The 19,270-nt window shown below is 35.9% G+C and overlaps 1 protein-coding gene across 1 annotated transcript in view; it reads left to right on the forward strand.

Moving 5' to 3' along the window:
• Positions 1 to 1,761: 1,761 nt before the first annotated feature.
• Positions 1,762 to 19,270, forward strand: part of RAP1A (RAP1A, member of RAS oncogene family) — a 62,080-nt gene continuing 44,571 nt past the window's right edge. Inside the window, exon 1 of the mRNA XM_024764817.1 lies at positions 1,762 to 1,862. The gene's annotated coding sequence lies outside the window, so the exon portion shown is untranslated. The remainder of the gene's footprint in view (positions 1,863 to 19,270) is intronic.

Raw genomic sequence — 19,270 nt, forward strand, 5'->3', positions numbered from 1 at the left:
TGGCTCGTGGACTCTAGAGCGCAGGCTCAGTAGTTGTGGCGCACGGGCTTAGTTGCTCCGTGGCATGTGAGATCTTCCCGGACCAGGGCTCGAACCTGTGTCCCCTGCATTGGCAGGCGGATTCTTAACCACTGTGCCACCAGGGAAGCCCCCTGAACTACCTTTTAAACTCTAGCTGTGAAAATATTGCATAACTTGATTATTAGATTTCAGATTCAGTCATTGAACAGAAGTTTGGGTGACCCAGTATTTGGCAGTTTGACAGAAACTGAGATGTGAGCCTGTAGTTTCTACTCTAAGTATATAGTCGATATATATATAGTCTAGTAATTTATTTTGTTTCCCAGAACCTGACATATGTCTTTTAAATAAATGTTGTATTTTCATGGTTGAGTAAAAATAGAATGATACTCATTTTCTAAGTAAAATCTATGTGATATTTTAATTCTCTCTTAGTTGCTGAACAACTATTTCTGTGGTCTTATTTTCTAACAGCTTTTTAGTAGAAATTATCTCTGGGTGATAGGTTTATGGGTAATCTTCAACTTCTTCTTTACATTTATTTTCTTTTCAGAATTTGCCACAATGGAACATGAATTAGTTTAAACAAGAAAAAAATGTTTTAAACAAGAAAAAAATTAGAGCAAACCAGTTTCCCATTGGTTAAAGTGCAGTAAAATAATAATTGCTTGCTCAACCGCCTATTTTACTTCCGTCAAAGGTCTTTTCTTTCCTTTTTTTTTTCCAAATTGCTTTTCCGCATATATGCCACATTGTAGGGAAGTTTTTTCCTGGTTCAGCTAACAGTTTTAATTCTATGTTTAATGTGAGAAGTTTTGGATTTTTTTTTCTTTTGAAGAAAAGCTTAATATTTTTTCTACACTGATTAAAATCAACCTGTGCCACTAAAGTTAACTGTCCAATAGAACAGAAATGTGCGTATAGAGAAAATGCATTTGTGTGCGTTTTTAGTGAATGTTGTTGGTAGCTTGCCAGCTTTATTTTCAAGTTCCTCCCAGACCTGTGATGTGCTTATAAGGCAACAACGGTATATTTAGTTAATTTGCAAAATGAGAATACTTTTTCTGGTTTTTCCATTTTGCATGTTTTGAGTTAGGGTGAATTGGACATTTATTATTCTCAACAGGCATACGGTAAAACAGTTCGTTTAACTGTGGTGCTTTCTGTTGGAGCATTGGCTGACTTTTAGATAGTGAGCCTTGTGCAGTTTCATGAGTACTACTGAGTTTTGGATAACATTCTTTACACAATCTGAAAGTACCCCGGAGCCTAATAGAAGCTGGAAACAAAACAAATTTGATGTTTTCTTTGCAGTAGGAAGTGTAGTTTCTAGTACAAGAAATATGCCCTTGTTAGGTTCAGGACCATTTTCAGGGGTTATAACTGTTTGAACATTTTTTTCTCGTTTAAACTAATTCATGCTGCATTGTGGCAAATTTTGAAAGGACATAAATGTAAAGAAGAAATTGAAGATTACCCATAAACCTGTCACCCAGAGATAATTTCTACTAACATTTTTCTAGTTCTTTCCTCACGTGTACAGATTCTTTTAATTTTTAAAAAAATTGGAATTATATTTCTATACATACAGTTTCGCTCCTACTTTTTTCTCTGAACAAGGTATTGTTCTCCTAGTGTGGGACTCTTAGGTTGATCTTTATAATACTACTATTTTAGATAACACTGGGGCAAACATTTTTGTACATTTATCTTTGATTGCATCTCTGTTTTTTTTTTCTTCCTTTAGGGTAGATTCCCAGAAGTGGGATAACTGGATCAGAGGGTGGTTACCCTGTGTATAAGAGTGTGTGTCTCACTGCACCTTCAATGGCATTGAGTAGGTCAGTTTTTACAATCTTTGCCAATTTGATAGATATCTGTTACAATTCTTGGGTGGTAATCACAAAATCCTCATATTATTAATAATCTGTAAAACCATCAGCGTGTATGATTATTAATTTGCAGTCATCTTTGAAAAAGTTGGTTGGAATGATTTTCTTTGAAAATATTTTAGGTAAAAGTAATCTTTGTAACAAAAAAGATATTCCTTGACATTGCAAGTTGAGTATTGTTCTTATATTGGAAAGAAATAGCATTTTAGTCTTCTCTCTTTACTAAAATAACAAACATGAGAAAGCTTATTTTATAGTATGCAATAAGTAGAACTATAATGTAAAACTAAATTGTTACAGATAGATGAGAGGGATTAGTCACATGATTCAGACTTAAAAAAAAAAAAAACACCACACAACTTAGTGTTTAGAGCAATGGCTGTAGAGGTAAGCAGCCTGTGTTCAAATCCTTGCTTTCCCACTTACTAAGTATATCATTTGAGGCAACTTACTGAGTGTACAATTTCAGGTAACCTACTAAATATATAATTTGATGTTTCTGAGCTTTGGGTTTCTCATCTTTAAAAGGAGAATAAATAATAATACCTACTTTATAGGATTGTTGAGAGGATTAGAAATACTGTTTAAGACTGCTGAGCACATAGTAGGCGTTTAATAAAAGCTGGCAGTTGTTGGGTTTGGAAGTTTTGGGCCAGTTTTGTAGGGTGGGGCAGGACATATCTTTCGTGTGTCCTTATTTACATAAATAAATGCAGAGATGCAAAGGGGCCTTGAGCAGTGGCAGCTGGAAGGGAGTGGTAGACATTCTTTGTGGTAGGTGAGGCATAAGCCAAGATAGAAAGTTCAGGACAAGTTGGAGGACAGGAGATTGATTTGACGGAAGCCTAGGCGTGTATAATTAGAAAATAATGGCAATAAGGGCATAGAGATTGATTGGGACTAGACTTTGGAAGTCATTGAATGCTAGGTTGAGAAGTATAGGCTTTATGTGGGAGCACAAGAAGTTTTGATATGAGGAAAATGATCCGATCAGAGCATTCATCTTTTGGAAGATGAATCTAGCTACAGAGTACAGAATGAATTGAGGAAGAAAGAGACTGAAGATAAGGAGACTGGTTTAAACACATAGGTAAGGCAAGATCTGAGGGTTTAACGGAAAACAAGAGGGAAGGTTTTGGGGGGAGTTGCTAGGAGTCACTGTTGTGAAGATCTCTGGATCTTCAAGTATACCCAGTTTGGAGATGAAGTTCAAAAGAAAGAGTCTGAGTCTATTGAATAGGTTACATGGAATTAGGTAACCTCTGAGAGAAGATAAGACTCAGTGTGTACACTTTGGTTGTTGCTACCTTTTTTAAAAAAATTGAAGGGTAAAAGATTCCTGTTTTTCATCAATAAAAATCATGTTTATGCTATTTCTTTGACAAATGTATAGTCTCCTGTAGAAATTTACTTATCTAACATTTTGAGTTCTTAGCTAACAGGGAATCTCACTTTTAGACATTGTATTTCTGAAGGTATTATCTTAAAATACTTCACTATAAGGTGAAATTCTTCTCTGTGTGGTTTTTCCAGCTTTTGTGAATGCACCTGGACTTTAGAAACATCAGCTTTGTGAGCAGAAGTGATGAAAAGTGCAGTATAGACTTCTTGTTAAGCAGCTTAGCATGTTGAAGGCAGTAAAATATGGAGCAATAAAAAATAGGAAACTGAGGATGTGCTCTTTAGAAAAAATATCACTTTCAGTACTTCTCTCTTAATTTCTTAAGTTAAAAAAAAATGAGTTAGCAAATGCCATTCTTAGTCATTCTGGTACCTGGTTCTAGCTCCACGCTAATTGTACTTTCCACTTGGCTGAATAACATGTAAGCAAGTTAGCCTAAAGATTTATATTAATATTTCTTTTTGACTGATAAGTAAACTCACATGAGCTGTGAATTATCTGCTTGCTGTCTTCCTTTTATGTTACCAGTTGAAAAAAGAAGCAACCCCTAATTTTTAAAAAATAAATACAGCTTTGTGACACATGTAAGGTGTTTGCATTTTTTAAACCATTGAGTTTTATACCTTTCTTAATGTTTCTTTTAGGTTTCAAATATTTTCTAAACTCAGAAATAAAGTCTTTATTATTATTTTTATTCACATCCCTCCCCTTTAAGAGTATCCTTGAAAATATTTTTAAATTAATAAGCAAATGTAGCACATAGTATTGAGGATTGTATATGTGTTATTTTTTTTACAAACACTGTTTTTTTAATGTGAAACTGCAAAAGCCCAGATCTGGTCAACTGAGTGTTATTTCATTTACTAGAGACCTCAGATATTCAAAACAGGGATTTAATGTCTCAAACTATGAGATTCCAGTTGAGTCTATTTGAATTGATTTGAAGATATTCCTGTTGATCAACAGAAATCAGAACTACAATTCATTCCCTAGGACTGATGACTCTTACCCTTCCCTCCTTCTCCCCAAGCATAGCTGAGAACAGAATCTTCCCTGATTTGGGCCATGCTGGCACTGTCACTATGATGTCAGATATAGCCTTCCCAGTCTGTACTTCTTACATTCTTCGAAGCCTACTTGCTTCTTGGCAGCAAAAATAAGTTATTAGATTGAGTGGCTAGCAGCTCATGGTATACTATTATAAGAAAATTCACAATTTTAAATGTCAGTTAGACCTCAATAAAGCTAAAATTAAAAAAAGAAAATTTATTCAATTTTTACATGAGGCGACATATGAGGTATGTGAAACATGAGTAGACTTTCATATTTTTCTATCCCAAAAGATTGAAATAAGAGAAAATAAAGCCCACTGGTTGAATAGATTATTGTGTACATTTTTCTTACTCTTTTTTCATTGAAGAACATTTTTTCTTACTCCTTTTGAATAAGCAATTTCGAATGCTAAATGTAAGTTCTTGACTAAGAAATCAGAGTCCTTCCCCAAAATAATCTTAAGCAGTTTGTCTAGTTAGCCAACAAATATTTATTGAGTGATTATTGGGTACCTGGTGCTATTTTAGGAACTGAAGATAGGGCAGTGAATAGACTGCTCTCTGGAGTTCTTTATACCTGTGGGGTTTGGTGATTGTGGAGAGAAACAGTAAACAAACAAATAAGGGAACAGATAATTTCAGAGGTCACAAATGCTATGAAGAAGCTGTAACAGGAAGAAATGATAGTGATGGAAGGGTTTAGAATGAGTGTTGAGGAAAAATTCCCTGATGATATTAATCTGACACCTGAATGACAAAAAGCCAGACATGTGACGATCTGCAAGAAGAGTGAACCGGACAAGAGGGCCAGTTGGTGCAAAAGCCCTAAACTGGGAAGCAGCTAGTCATGATTGAGAAGGCCATTGTGGTAAGCTGAGGGAAGACTGGTAGATGAAGTTAGCAAGGGACAGATCACAGAAGTCTATGGTGAAGGGTTTGGATTTTGTTCTTATAAATACAAAGGGAAGACGCAGGATATCACTACCTACCTTTATGGATAAATATGTGTAACTTTTGAATTTGAAGATGGTGTTACTAATGATACTGGCTTAAAACAAATCTGTAGGGTAACCAGTAGTTTTTCCAGACATAGAAAATCACCAATTTATGGTACATAAATTATGTTTTTCCAGGGGTCTGCAGAAATAAGAGTGAATTCTTTTTAGTATTGCAAAGAGCCTAGTGAAAATTGTGTGTTTGCTCTCAATAGATTTATACAGGTGAAATATTATGTATATTTGCTTTGACCAATAATTATATTGACTCAAATCTTTGAGGCTAATTACCACATTATCATTATCCTACATTGTGGTGATTTGCAGGCTGTTCATGAAATAAAACATTGTGCTTACACCTCAGAAACCCAGCATTGAGTTTCATTAGTTTTTATGTCTGACAGTTTGAGAGTTCTAATTAGCCATTATAACTGATTAATAAAACGTGAGTGCATTTGATACACAAAAGTCTTTAAAGACATGGAATCTGTGGAGAATAAAGGATTTTTCATAGTTAGGTTGAGAACCACAGATAAATGTCCCAATCTCTAGAGGGACTTATAGGGAAAAAGGAACTAGTATTTTTTGGGGGGAAGGTAAACCCTTACATCACATTTCATCTGCACAGCAAATCTGTGAAATAGGTATAGTTCATTTTTTGCAGATGATGAAACCCAAGGTAATTATATAATGTATGAAAATTCACAAACTTTTTTTTTTAAGTCTTTTTTCCTTTTATTTTTGGCTGTGCTGGGTCTTCGTTGCTGCTCATGGGCTTTCTCTAGTTGTGACGAGCAGGAGCTACTCTTCGTTGTGGTGTGCGGGCTTCTCATTGAGGTGGCTTCTCTTGTTGCAGAGCACGGGCTCTAGGTGCTCGGGCTTCGGTAGTTGCAACACACAGGCTCAGTAGTAGTGGCACGCAGGCCCTAGAGTGCACGGGCTTCAGTAGTTGTGGTGCGCGGGTTCGGTAGTTGTGGCACACGGGCTTAGTTGCTCTGCGACGTGTGGGATCTTCCGGGCGAGGGCTTGAACCCGTGTCCCCCGCATTGGCAGGCGGATTCTTAACCACTGCGCCACCAGGGAAGTCCACAGACTCAATTGTAGAGGTTAGTGCTGACTGCAAACTTTTAGAGGAAAGGACTGCTGCAGTACAAAGCACAAAATAAATGATCAGTAAATATTTGTGTTTTGCTTGCATGCAAACATGAATGAATGAATGAGTGTATGAATGAATGAGTAGGTGAATGACGGAAGACTGCCTCTATCCCTCTAATCGTTTCTTCAGTGCAGCACACCCTTTTTCTTCTATTAGATGAGTCTCAAAAACTCTTCAGAAATAATTGACTTCACCTATCTTTTTTCTCTGCAAAATTCCTCCCCCCATGTAGCTTAAATTACTTAAAATAAATCACACAGTAAAAATTCTAAGGAGGGAAATAAAGACCAGAAACTCAGAAAGTATAATTTTCACTAAGATTTTAGCTACCTGAGTAGTCCCTAATGTTTTCAGCTTCAAAAGAAATCTGCTTTAGACCCTTGCACTCACATTCAAGATATCATCTTATATTGGTTCTGCTTCTATCTCTTAAATTGTTTATAATTGTTTAAAATTTTACTGTAGTTTTTTGAAGTGAGGTGGCGGAACAACAGTAATCAAAATGTTTATGTAGCCAACATTAGGTGTCCACGTAATCTCTAACTGCTTCAGTGTGTGGGGGTGTTTATTTCTGTCTTCTATTAGTACACCATAGTGTATGATTTATTGTTCAGAAACATGAACTGATAATTCCGGGGCATTTAATCGTTAGTAGGGTTAAAAACATACATAATGGGGATTTTTTTTCCTTGACTGATGTTAATACTCAGGCAGAATAGCAGTATGAGATCTCTCTAAACTTCATATTTATAGTTTCTAATCCTTCAAATGAATTAATATCTTTTTTTATATAAATTTATTTATTAATTTTTTTTTTTTTGGCTGAGTTGGGTCTTTGTTGCTACACGCGGGCTTTCTCTAGTTGTGGTGAGCGGGGGCTACTCTTCATTGCAGTGCGCAGGCTTCTCATTGCGGTGGCTTCTCTTGTTGCGGAGCACGGGCTCTAGGCACACGGGCTTCGGTAGTTGTGGCGCAGGGGCTTCAGTAGTTGTGGCTTGCAGGCTCTAGAGCACAGGCTCAGTAGTTGTGGCGCACGGGCTTAGTTGCTCTGCGGCATGTGAGATCTTCCCGGACCAGGGCTCGAACCAGTGTTAACCTGCATTGGCAGGCGGATTCTTAACCACTGCACCACTAGGGAAGGCCCCAAATGAATTAATATCTTAATAAATTAAGTTTAGAGTACTTTTAAATGAATACTTAATATGAATGGATACCTAAGAGATGAAAATAGATGCAGATAATCGAGAGATTGAAAGAAACTATTTTAGTGGAAGGTTGCAAAAGGGAAGGGATTATAATACAGGATTTACCATAAGGAAATGGATGACACGTGGAAGTTGCTATGCTAGACTGTGAAAAGAAATTTATCTTCACCAAAAGAGAAATGAAATTGATGAAATGAGGGCTAAAAGGAGATAAATAACATTGAAGGGTAGAAAGAACACTTTAGGTTAGATATGGTGGCCTACAGGGACCTTCTGACAGGATATGATGAATCTCATCATTTGTGGCAGTATCACTACTTCATGAAGGATGGGATCTGTCTTGTTGATTTGTGTTCAAAGTACGATAAACCTAGACAGAATGAAGAGCGTTGTTTTTGTGAAGAAGGAACATATTTTTAAATTTGTCTCTAGCTGTCTGTGACTAAGGTTATAATATGACGGGTCTATAAAAGATAACTTCGGGTGATATTTGGTTCTTGGTATCCTCAAAGTGCTTTTTTTGTTTTTTGGGGTTTTGGGGGCTAGATTTCTGTATGACAGCTTTCAACTGCTCAACGGTTGTATGCTGCTGCTCTTTATTCTAATCATATAATCAGTTTAGTAATGACATACGTAACCCCCTGGCATGAGATTTTCATGCTTCAGAAAATTGTTTTGCATATAAAGTACAAGTATCAATTTGCCCTGTTGATGTGTATATCTAAAAGTTGATGTAAGTGACACTTTTATAAATTTAATTATTTAAGAATATTAGATTAATTTAAGAAAAACCATGGGCAAGTCAGTTGGAAGGTGAATCTTATGTCTTCAGACCCACCTTTATTTGTTTAGATCTTCAGATATTAGGTTATTTTGATGTTGTGTCTTTTACATCCAGATGATAAGTCTGGAACTTAAAAAAAAGTTCCTGTGCCTTTTGAATATTGAGTTTCACACTTGGGACAAACTCCATTGTAAGACATTCTTTTGAATTTTAAATAAATGTTTGGTAACTTCTCACTAGTAGTCAAATGTCATAATTTTTACTTTAAAATATGACAGCATTATAACTCAAGTACAGTTGAAACTATGGGTAGGAGGGTTTTAGGTGATGTAGTCATTCTCTTATTTCCATTATGCTTTAGACTTGTACTACTGTCATCAATAGAACAAGCTTGAGATTGTGTCACCACTCAGTGCCATCTGCTTGTGTGTGTATGTAAGCAGTAGGCCTTAATACTGGGTATAAAGAATCATTGCTTTGTGGTGTTCCATACTGGCTGTGCTTAGGTTCAACGGTACTGGGTTGAGCTTGTGTCTATAGTGAATTGTCACATTTTTGATCTTTTGCAGCTATAACATTTCCATAACCATGTATTTAATGTCTTCTGTGTGTTGATGTGCTGAAGATGGACATGTGAAGTTTTTTAGTAGTACAAAGAGAATGCCTATTTAATCAGTAAAATTTTTCAATGATTTTTTTTTTTAAAGCATTCAAATACTTGCAAAAGAGAGATGGCTCTATATGAAGGACCAACCATCCTCTCTCCACCTTGTGGTTAATTTTCACAGTATAAGAAACTATTTTTTTTAGTCCTATAAGCCAAAGTGTTTTGTAGAAAATCAATCATGTAATTGCTTTTGTCTGCACCATTTAAAGAAATGCTCTATTGTTAAGAGAGAAAAAGTTGATTAACAATGTTTATATAGTATGATTTCAATTCTTATTTTTTACAAGTTTCTATTCATATGTAGAATATAGGCAAAAAGGAAACATCAGTAGGATCAAAGTTGTTATCGTGAAGTTGGGATTACAGGTGATTTTTATTTTCCTTTTTAAATTTAAACTTTTTTCTGAATTTTATACACTGTTCATATATATATTTTATAATTAGAAAATGAAGGTTCTAAGGTGAGTTCATTATAGAATATGAAATTAAATTTAATAAAGCTTTTATAGATGAAGATTCTTTGGGGATAAAATGAGTTAAAGGCTTTACAGATGAATTAAACAAATGCATTCCTGAGATGGAATTATATATAATGACAAAATCTGTACTTTAAAACAAAAACAAGCAAAATTAAGTTCGTTTTCTTGGTGTAGCAAGTGAGAGAAATGGGAAAAGTGTACTATTGATATCATGACTTGGAAAACTTTTGATTCTTCTAACTCAGGTTTGCCTCAGTTACATTCATTTGTATACTGTTTTATAGATAATTGTTTAATTAAAAGATATAAATGTATTTATATAAATGATATGCCAAATCTCACATTGAATATTTGGTTATTTGATACTGTTATTTGTGGTCAGCAGGCAAAACACTATGAAAGTTTGTATATAGTATCTACTAGCTGTGACTTCACCTTTTTATTTCCCAGTTGTTTTCATCTGTAAAATGGAAAAAGACATGTTTGAGGATTGAATAAGTATGCCTGGCGTACAAAAAGCACTTAAATATCATTGCTGCCGCTATTATTACTACCACCAAAAGTTGGCATCGATGTCTATAAGAAACTGGAGAAGATCACTAGGAACTGAAGCAACGTCTTAATCTTTTGTGTCCATTTTGACTAACCCAGTGTATTCTCTTTTAGTTAAGTGGGACTACTACCTGTACACTTAGGTAGATTCATTATTTATGTACACAGTAAATCTTGGCATTTGTGGTTTAACATTTTAAACCCAGAGTCTTTAACATGGGAGGTTTGTAATTTGGGGTAGGCAGAATTTTGAATCTTGCATATTTCAAGGCTGACATGCCAAACACGTTTATTAACTAGCGAATTGAATGTAGCTGACAGCATCCCAGTTATTATTACCTAACAGTGACTTTTGTTCCCTACTTGTTTAATTTTCATCATGGGATTAAAAACTTGTGTTTCTTTGTGAATGATGCCCTGAGAAGGCCAGTAGTTAATACTGGATTTTGCAGATATAACTGAAGTGAGTTTATTTTAGTGGCAAAATTTATGAATTTTGCTTATTTCTTTTATATTCTTCACAGTGCCTTGTACCCAGTAGAAATAATGGATAATAGGGTGTGTTTGATAGTTTGTGAAGAAATTTGAATCTCCAGGTTCCTTAAAGGAAAGGGAGGAAGTTAGCAGGAATTCCTAGATTTCCGGGCTTTTAGGTTATTTTTATTTTTATCACTTAAGTCCATAATTTAAAAAATTTCTTAGACCAGATTAAAATATATATCTGTCTGGATTTCATATTTCCGTGGAGTGGTATGATGATATAAGTGTGCCTCATTTAATAAAAGCTACTAGTCCCATCCATAGATATGTTGATTTTATTATCTGCAGTAGGGCCTAGGAATCTGTAGTTAACTTTGCCAGTGGATCCCAGATAATTCTGATGCAGTACTTTTTCAATTTCTTACTCTGTGTTTTCATTTTAGTATTATTGTTTTTTAAATCTGTATTGTATTTTTAAAGCCTTAGGACTATAGGAATAAACTTTATATTTAATAATGAAAATTAATGTTATGTCTTAACTTTAAGTAGTTCAATGTGCATATATTACTTATTCAGACCCAAGTAATACCAAGTTCATTGTAGAAAAAATGAGAGTACCAATGAGGCAGTGTTTCTCAGCCTTTTTATTATTATCACTTGCTCCCCTCACTCCAGTCTTTATATATATATTTTTCTAATCATCCCCCAATGAAATTTTAATACCACAGGTATTATCCTGTATATTTGTTTATTTATTGTACATTAATCTGTGCTTTGTACACTAAAAGAGTTAAGATTTTTTTACCTCCTTAGGAGCAATATTGCCCCTGTTGAGAATGAATACAATAAGCTAAAAGAAAAATCACTCTTAGTTTTACCTCCCAGTCTGTTAACATTTTGGTATACTTCTTGCCCAGTGGTTTTCAGTGCATATCTATTTTCCTTCAGAAAATGAGATTGGATGCATAATAGTTCATGCTCCCTTTAAAAAAAATATTGTGAAATTTTTGTGAAAATGAATATATTTTATATTATATCTAATGGATAAATAATATCAATAGGTGTATTCTGTTATGTGAATTTGCAGTCATTTTTAAAAATTATTCCCTATAGTTTTCAATTTTTTTTTTTTTTTTTTTTTGGTTGCACCAGGTCTTAGTTGCGACAGGTGGGCTCCTTAGTTAAGGCTCAAGGGCTCCTTAGTTGTGGCACATGGGCTCCTTAGTTGTGGCATGTGGGATCTAGTTCCCTGGCCAGGGATCGAACCTGGGCCCCCTGCATCTGGAGCGCAGTCTTAACCACTGTGCCACCAGGGAACTCCCTCAATTTTTTATTATAAAAGCTCTGCTATGAATATCATTGTAGTTGATGACTTTTTCCAGGCATTCTAAATTATTTCCTAAGGATGAATTCCAAGAAGCAGAATTATTTTATTCTGTATATCTTAATATTTCGATATGTGTAAATTATCGAAAGTCCCTTTCCCCAAGGACAACCACTATTAATGTGAATATTTGTCCAGCGTTTTCCTGCGTATATTCTAACATAAGTAGTTTTATAAACCTGTATCTATCTTTTTTTTAAATTTATTTTATTTTTAAAAATGTATTTATTTTTGGCTGCACCACACCACGTTTGGGATCCTGGTTCCCCCACCAGGGATTGAACCTGCGCCCCCTGCATTGGAAGCACAGAGTCCCAACCACTAGACCACCAGGGAAGTCCCTATCTTTCTTTTAAAAAAGAATAATAGACTGAACTTTAACTATGGCAAATTGCTTTTTTGCCCAAGGCGTTTTGGTCGTCTTTTCATATCACTATATGTAATTTAACCCATTTCTTTTTAGCAGTGTTCTACTGAACTGATGTACATTTATCCATTCTTTTATTGGAGGGCCTTTTGTTTCCTGGGTTTTTTTTCTTTTTGTTTTTGGCATACATCTTTGTTTGCTTGTGTTTTTCTGTATCATAAATTCCCATTTATGGTGGAATTGCCGGGTCATTTAAGAATTGGAATTGCATTATATGCTTGAGTCTCTTTTTAGGCTTTCACTTCTTTTTCATTCCTTTACATGCCTACTCTGATGTTGGTACTAGATTTTCATTACTGTACTTTATAGTGTTGTACTTTTATATCTGGAAATATAAAAAGTTCTGTTAAGTAGGCAGATGTGCTTTTGTATATTTTTCAGATTACAAGTTACAGTTTAAGTTTGGCTAGATTTTGTTTCTTTGTTTTTTTAAGACACAAGTATTGATATATGTATTTTAACTAGATTGGAATAATACAAATTTTTGAGGATTGACATTTTTAGGCTTGAGAACTTTAAGTGCCTGGCAGTAATTCAGAACTCTATAAGTACTTCTGAGTTGCAAAGTAGACAAACAAGTTGTTGAGCTGTGAGTTCTATGGAAATACTTGGAACCACAACATTTCTGTCCAGTATGCCTTTTAAGCTTTGGTTTTTTGATTGAAGTATCTTGAATATATACTCTTTGCTATCTAACTTTTATTCCTTTTAAAAGGAGATATATTCTCTCTCTCTTTGTACATTTTTGGTAATGTATTTATTTTAGATATCTCATAATATGCTTTTTCTGCTTATTTTTACAGAGTTCCTTTATATTATTGTCTTTAGAGTTATTCATACATTTTTCTGAGGTTTAGAGTTCATAAAGTTCAAAATATATGAGAATAGATCTATTAAACGTTGCAGAAGAATTATGCTTTGGTTTTCTTTTTTTTTAATAAATTTATTTTATTTATTTATTTTTGGCTGTGTTGGGTCTTTGTTGCTGCGCACGGGCTTTCTTTAGTTGCGGCAAGTGGGGGCTACTCTTCCTTGTGGTGCGTGGGCTTCTCATTGCGATGGCTTCTCTTGTTGTGGAGCATGGGCTCTAGGCGTGCAGGCTTCAATAGTTGTGGCACGCGGGCTCAGTAGTTGTGGTGCACGGGCTTAGTTGCTCCGCGGCATGTGAGATCTTTCAGGACCAGGGCTTGAACCCGTGTCCCCTGCATTGGCAGGCAGATTCTTAACCACTGCGCCACCAGGGAAGCCCCTATGCTTTGGTTTTGAAAGTAGAAGTGTTTTTAGGCTTTTTTTTGTTTTGTTTTGTTTTGTTTTTGTGGTACGCGGGCCTCTCACTGCTGTGGCCTCTCCCGTTGCGGAGCACAGGCTCCGGATGTGCAGGTTCGGCGGCCATAGCTCACAGGTCCAGCCACTCCGCGGCATGTGGGATCCTCCTGGACCGGGGCGTGAACCCATGTCCCCTGCATCGGCAGGCGGACTCTCAACCACTGCGCCACCAGGGAAGCCCCTAGGCTTTTTTTTTAAGGCACTAATTTTTTTCTGAGACAGTTTCTCCTTTAAATTTAAACTTAACTGCTCACACCATTACTAAAATCTTTAAATGTTGATTCTGACCCTACTTACTATGATTCTATCTATGACCTAACTTTTTTCTTAAGACACTTTTGTTTTTTAATTTTATTTATGTATTTGTTTTTGGCTGTACTGCATGGCTTGTGAGATCTTAGTTCCTGGACCAGGGATTGAACCTGTGCCCTTGGCAGTGAAAGCATGGGGTCTAACCACTGGATCGCCAGGGAACTCCCTAAGACACACTTTTGAGTGAGACTTTCAAATGCTCTTAGTGTTCTGGAAGACTTAGTTTACCTTTGTAATGAAAAATCTCTCCTGAGAGTACTGTGTTCACCCAGGTTAAAAACTAATCATAATAAATAGAATAAATGATATTCAGTACCTAGGCAATTGGGACAGGACTGTTTTCTAAGAGTAGACTCTCTTGGAGTTGAGTTGTTACCACAGCTAGCTTAGGCTCATTACAGAGGCTCACATTGCTTTGGGTCATGGTTCTTCATCTAGCCAAGTGAAAAACCAACCATCTTCCCTTGTGGTATGGTCTTTCTTGCGAGTTATGTTTAAAAAATGGACATCTCAAATGTGATTTTTGTCTCTTGAGGCTTACCGTTTAACTAGGTTTGAGATTTTATTCTTTGGTGCAAACTTTAACTTAAACACTTTGTTAATGTACACGAAGCTGAATCTTTTACTCAGACTCACAGTAGCAAGCAAATGACAAGCCATGCTTGAGCATTAACTCACTATGGCTTACACATTTGCCTGAGCCTGTGTGATTGCTTGGATACTGTCTTAACCACCCCCATTGCCTACTTTCTTTTCTGAAGCCTGAAGCCATATTAAAAACTTCAGATTCATTTAAATGAATTGTCCATATAAGGAGGATATTTGATTTTAGCTAAACATAATGTGAGATCATTATAAATGATTATAAAAACTAGAATGTATAATAGACATTTGTGTTTGTAAAACTTTGAAATATTTCCATTTTATTTTTTATTATTTAAAATATTTCCCCTCATGTTTAAGTATTTTGATTAGTACCAGTAAAACTTCAGTTAGTAATAGTCATTTGGTAGAAAAGATTCTTTAATAGATTTGTTAGAATATACATCTCTGCTGCATGTAAAGGTTGGGGAGATTTTATGTCTTGCGCTCTGACAAAAAGTAAACTGCTTTCTAGGAAGGTATCAAGTAATTTTTACTAGCTCTTTACGTAATTATTTTGGTATTCAAAGTATAATTAAAGTAATCCTTGAACATCCTTTTAGCCATACTGTTTTTAAAAAATTAATTATTTTTAATTAAACAAGTAATACATTATAAAAAGAAATACATGTGACAAAAATACAGATTGAGTAAAAAATACAGATAAGGCAAAAATAAGTTATCAGTTCGCTATGTATCTTACAGAAATTTCTTGTGTAAACATATATACATGTATATGTAAAAATATTTAGTTTTGTTTTTATACCTGCTTTTTTTTTTTAAGGTTTTAGGTGTAGAGTTGAGACATGAAGACTAGAAATGCACTTTACTAGCATGCTGTGGTACTAAATGAAAATTCCATTCTTGGAAGATAAGTTTGTCAAGTTTCCCCATCTCTACCTTTGCCCCTCCCCTCACCTGTATTCTTTTCTTTTGATCACACTCTCCTTGAAAGGAGAGAAATATACTGTGGTAGGTCTCAACCCAGGATTGGCTGTATATTAGGATTAACTGAGGAGTTTTAAGAAATATCCACATCACAGCTCCACCATCCAGATTCTTACTTAATTGATCATGATGAGGCAAGACATGTGGAAGGAGAACATGCTTTATCTTAGCCTTCGTTATTGAATGAAGCTTGCCTGAGCTTCTGAGTTCAAGTGTGGTTTGGGGGAGGCACTGATTGAATCCAGTGGGGCATCTTCCTGAGTTTTCTGTCTTCAAGCAGGAAGATAGGCATAGGTCTTTGTCATCCCTCAAGTTCTCTGAGGAATACACTGCCACAAACTTCTTCATTTATTCCATTGTTGGTTCATCTACAAAGTTTGTAATACTTTAAGGAAAACCAACATCATTAATGCTGTGCAGATTAGACAGACAAGAAGATGAGTGATAAAGCAGTATGATGTTGTGGTTAACCACACAGATGCTAGAGGCAGTCTAGGCAAACAGCCTGGGTTGTAATCCTGGTTCTGTAGTTTATGTCTGTTGCACTTGGGCAGGTTTGTTTTAGCCTCTCTGCCTCATCTATAAAATCAAGATAATGGTCTCCACCTCATAAGAATGTTGTAAGGATTAAAAATATTAATATGTGTAAAGTGCTCCAAACAGTGTTTTGTACATACATGGTGAGGATTCAAAGAATAATAGCTACAATTAATTTATTCCTTTTCTTGTATCCTCCTTTCTAACATTTCCTCCCCTTTGTTACCCATTCCTCCTGAAGATAGGTTAATGCTTTTCTTTGATAAACTAGATTGGGGTCAGCAAACTTTTCTCTAAAGAGACAGATAATAAACATTTTAGGTTTTTAGGGTCATGTTGTCTGTGTTGCAATATTCAGTTCTACTGTTGTAGGGCAAAAGCAGCCATAGACCATATGTAAACAGATGTGCATGGCTGTGTCCACTTTATTTATGAACACTGAAATTTGAATTTCATATAATTTTCACATATCACAAAGTACTGGTTTTCTTTTGATTTAAAAAAAATTATTTAAGAATTTGAAAAACATTCTTAGTTTATAGGCCACACAAAAACAGGCAGTGGACTGGATTTGGCCTATGGGTTATAGTTTCCTGATCCCTGAACTAGATTAAAGGAACCTGAACATTCTGACAGCTGTTTTAGACACCCTTTCTTTCTTAAGGATGCCATCATTCTTTAATTTCCCTGTACTTTGGAGGAATCAAGAAAATTAGTTTTATTGCCAGTAGGTTTAGAATTTAAAAATTCTGCTCACAGCTTTGATCTTAAACTATTAGCGCATGTGTCAAACAGTGAAATCTTTGTGGACTCTCTTTCTCAAACAGTGACATATATAACTGTACTGGGCTTTCTTTGGTTGCAAGCAACAGAAACAGACTTTGTCTTGTTCTCAGCACCAGTATACAGCAGATGTTTGTATTAGTCAGGTTTCTCCAGAGAAACAGACCAGTAGGATTACAACGTGTGCGTGCGCACACACGCATTATACATATACACATACATTTTGTGTGTGTGTGTAAAAATAAAGAGGTTTATTTCAAGGAACTGGCGTCTATGGTTGTGGGGGCTGGCAAGTCCAAATCTATAGGGCAGACCAGCTGGAAGCTTTGGCAGAAATTCTCACGACGGAATTTCTTCTTTAGTGAAACCTCATTTTTGCCCTTACGGGCTTTCAGTTGGTTAAAGGAGGCCTCCTCACATTATTAGTAATCTCCTTTACTTGATGTTAACAACAGTTACATAATACCTTCACGGCAGCACCATACCTTCACAGCAGCATCTAGATTAGTGTTTGTTTGAATAACTGGCTACTATAGCCTAACCAGGTTGACACATACAGCTAACCATCACATAGTTCAATAAATACTTTTCCAATAAAAGGATGAACAAATGGCTGAAATGGTTAATTTAAGCAGCAAAAAAGATATTTATATGATGGATGTTGAATAACAGAATTTACGTAAGAAAAAAGTATGCAGGCCTCAGGAAACCCCAAGAAGAACCAGGACAGTTTGCAGGGATCAGGACCTAGGTAGCAGCAATGAACAACAGTGTCTTCAGTAGTGTACCACAGTCAGAATGAATCAGCTCTAACCATTTTCCACCTTCACATCATTGTGCTCAAGATTCAGCATCATAAGAAATTCAGCCTAATTGGCATCCCTCGACATCCCTTGGTACGAAATCTCCCTTGCCTAGTCGGGGTTGGAATACTTCGATTGACGTTCCCACCAAAACTACTGTGCGGGAAACAGGTTATTTCCCCACAGAGTGTCAGGATAACCAAAAGAAGAGGAAGGGATACTAGACACGCAAAAATAACCTTAAATGTGAGGAGGGACAACTTTATCCACTGAATGGGACTTGAGGGGAAAAGATGATAGTGACTGGACTTGGTAAGTTTATCGGTGAGGGGAGGGAATGAGAGAGGAAGTAGAGCAGAGATTGGTAAAAGGATTGATATGCGGTACTGAGGGCCCAGGTGAGATTTCATATCAGAAATTTGTAGTAGTGACATCACTTACATGATGGTATTTTCTCCAGCAATGAAGAGAGATTTTAAGATTCATTCATGGTTGATGTTACTGGCTGATTTGGGGGGAAAGAGGAATACATGACACAGAGGGTGCTGGGCAAAGAATAACTCAGACAAAAATGGTGATGATGATAAAGAGCAAACACTTCTAGAGTCCTTACTCTGTGCTAGGCTCAGTTATAAGTTTGCTTTAAAGATGCTAACTCATTTACTCAGAATAACCCTGTGAAGTAGGCACTGTTTTCCCCGTGATGAAACTGAGGCACAGAGAGGTTAAGACATTACCTGATATGACAGTGTTCACAGGTTCAAAGTCTGTGCTTAGCTGCTATTAAGTTACACTGATGATCACTCTTGGAATCCAGGTTTAGGAGGGAAGGAAAGATGATAGTGTGTGAGATGACGAAGGGATCACAGTGTCAGAAGTTTCAGCGAAGTGGAAAAAATGCTGTGGGGGTTTCCTCAAAACACACACACACACATACATGCACACACACACACGCACATATGATTATACCAGGCCAGGTACTGAAAAAAAGGATATTTATTTAGACAGTTACCAATAATTCTTAATAATGAGTAGCTTTTTTCATGAGTCATATTTGGACTGCACAATAGTTTTTGCTCCATTTTTGTGTGCTAATAGTAAGATATTCTTGTAAAAGTCAGCCTCTCTGTTTCCTTTTGTATGCTCCACCACCTAGTTTTGACAGAACCCTAGTAAATGACCAGATTTTTTCTACTCTTTCTCTTTCCTCTCATAACATTAACTTGGCAGACTTTTTCATTTTTGTCTGTTTGTATCCACTAGTATACTTCTGCCTATTTAGTAGGGGAGCTCTGCCAGTTAGAGCTAGAGGTGGTTTTTTTCTGATTTGGAAAGACAGCATGTGTCTCTCTGTCTTTTAAGTTCTCCATGATATTTCCTTTTTTTTTTTTTTTTTTTTTAAACTTGGGGCTTATTTTTAAAA

Source organism: Neophocaena asiaeorientalis, unplaced genomic scaffold, assembly GCF_003031525.2.
Source record: "Neophocaena asiaeorientalis asiaeorientalis breed wild unplaced genomic scaffold, Neophocaena_asiaeorientalis_V1.1 scaffold62, whole genome shotgun sequence".
Classification (NCBI taxonomy): domain Eukaryota; kingdom Metazoa; phylum Chordata; class Mammalia; order Artiodactyla; family Phocoenidae; genus Neophocaena; species Neophocaena asiaeorientalis.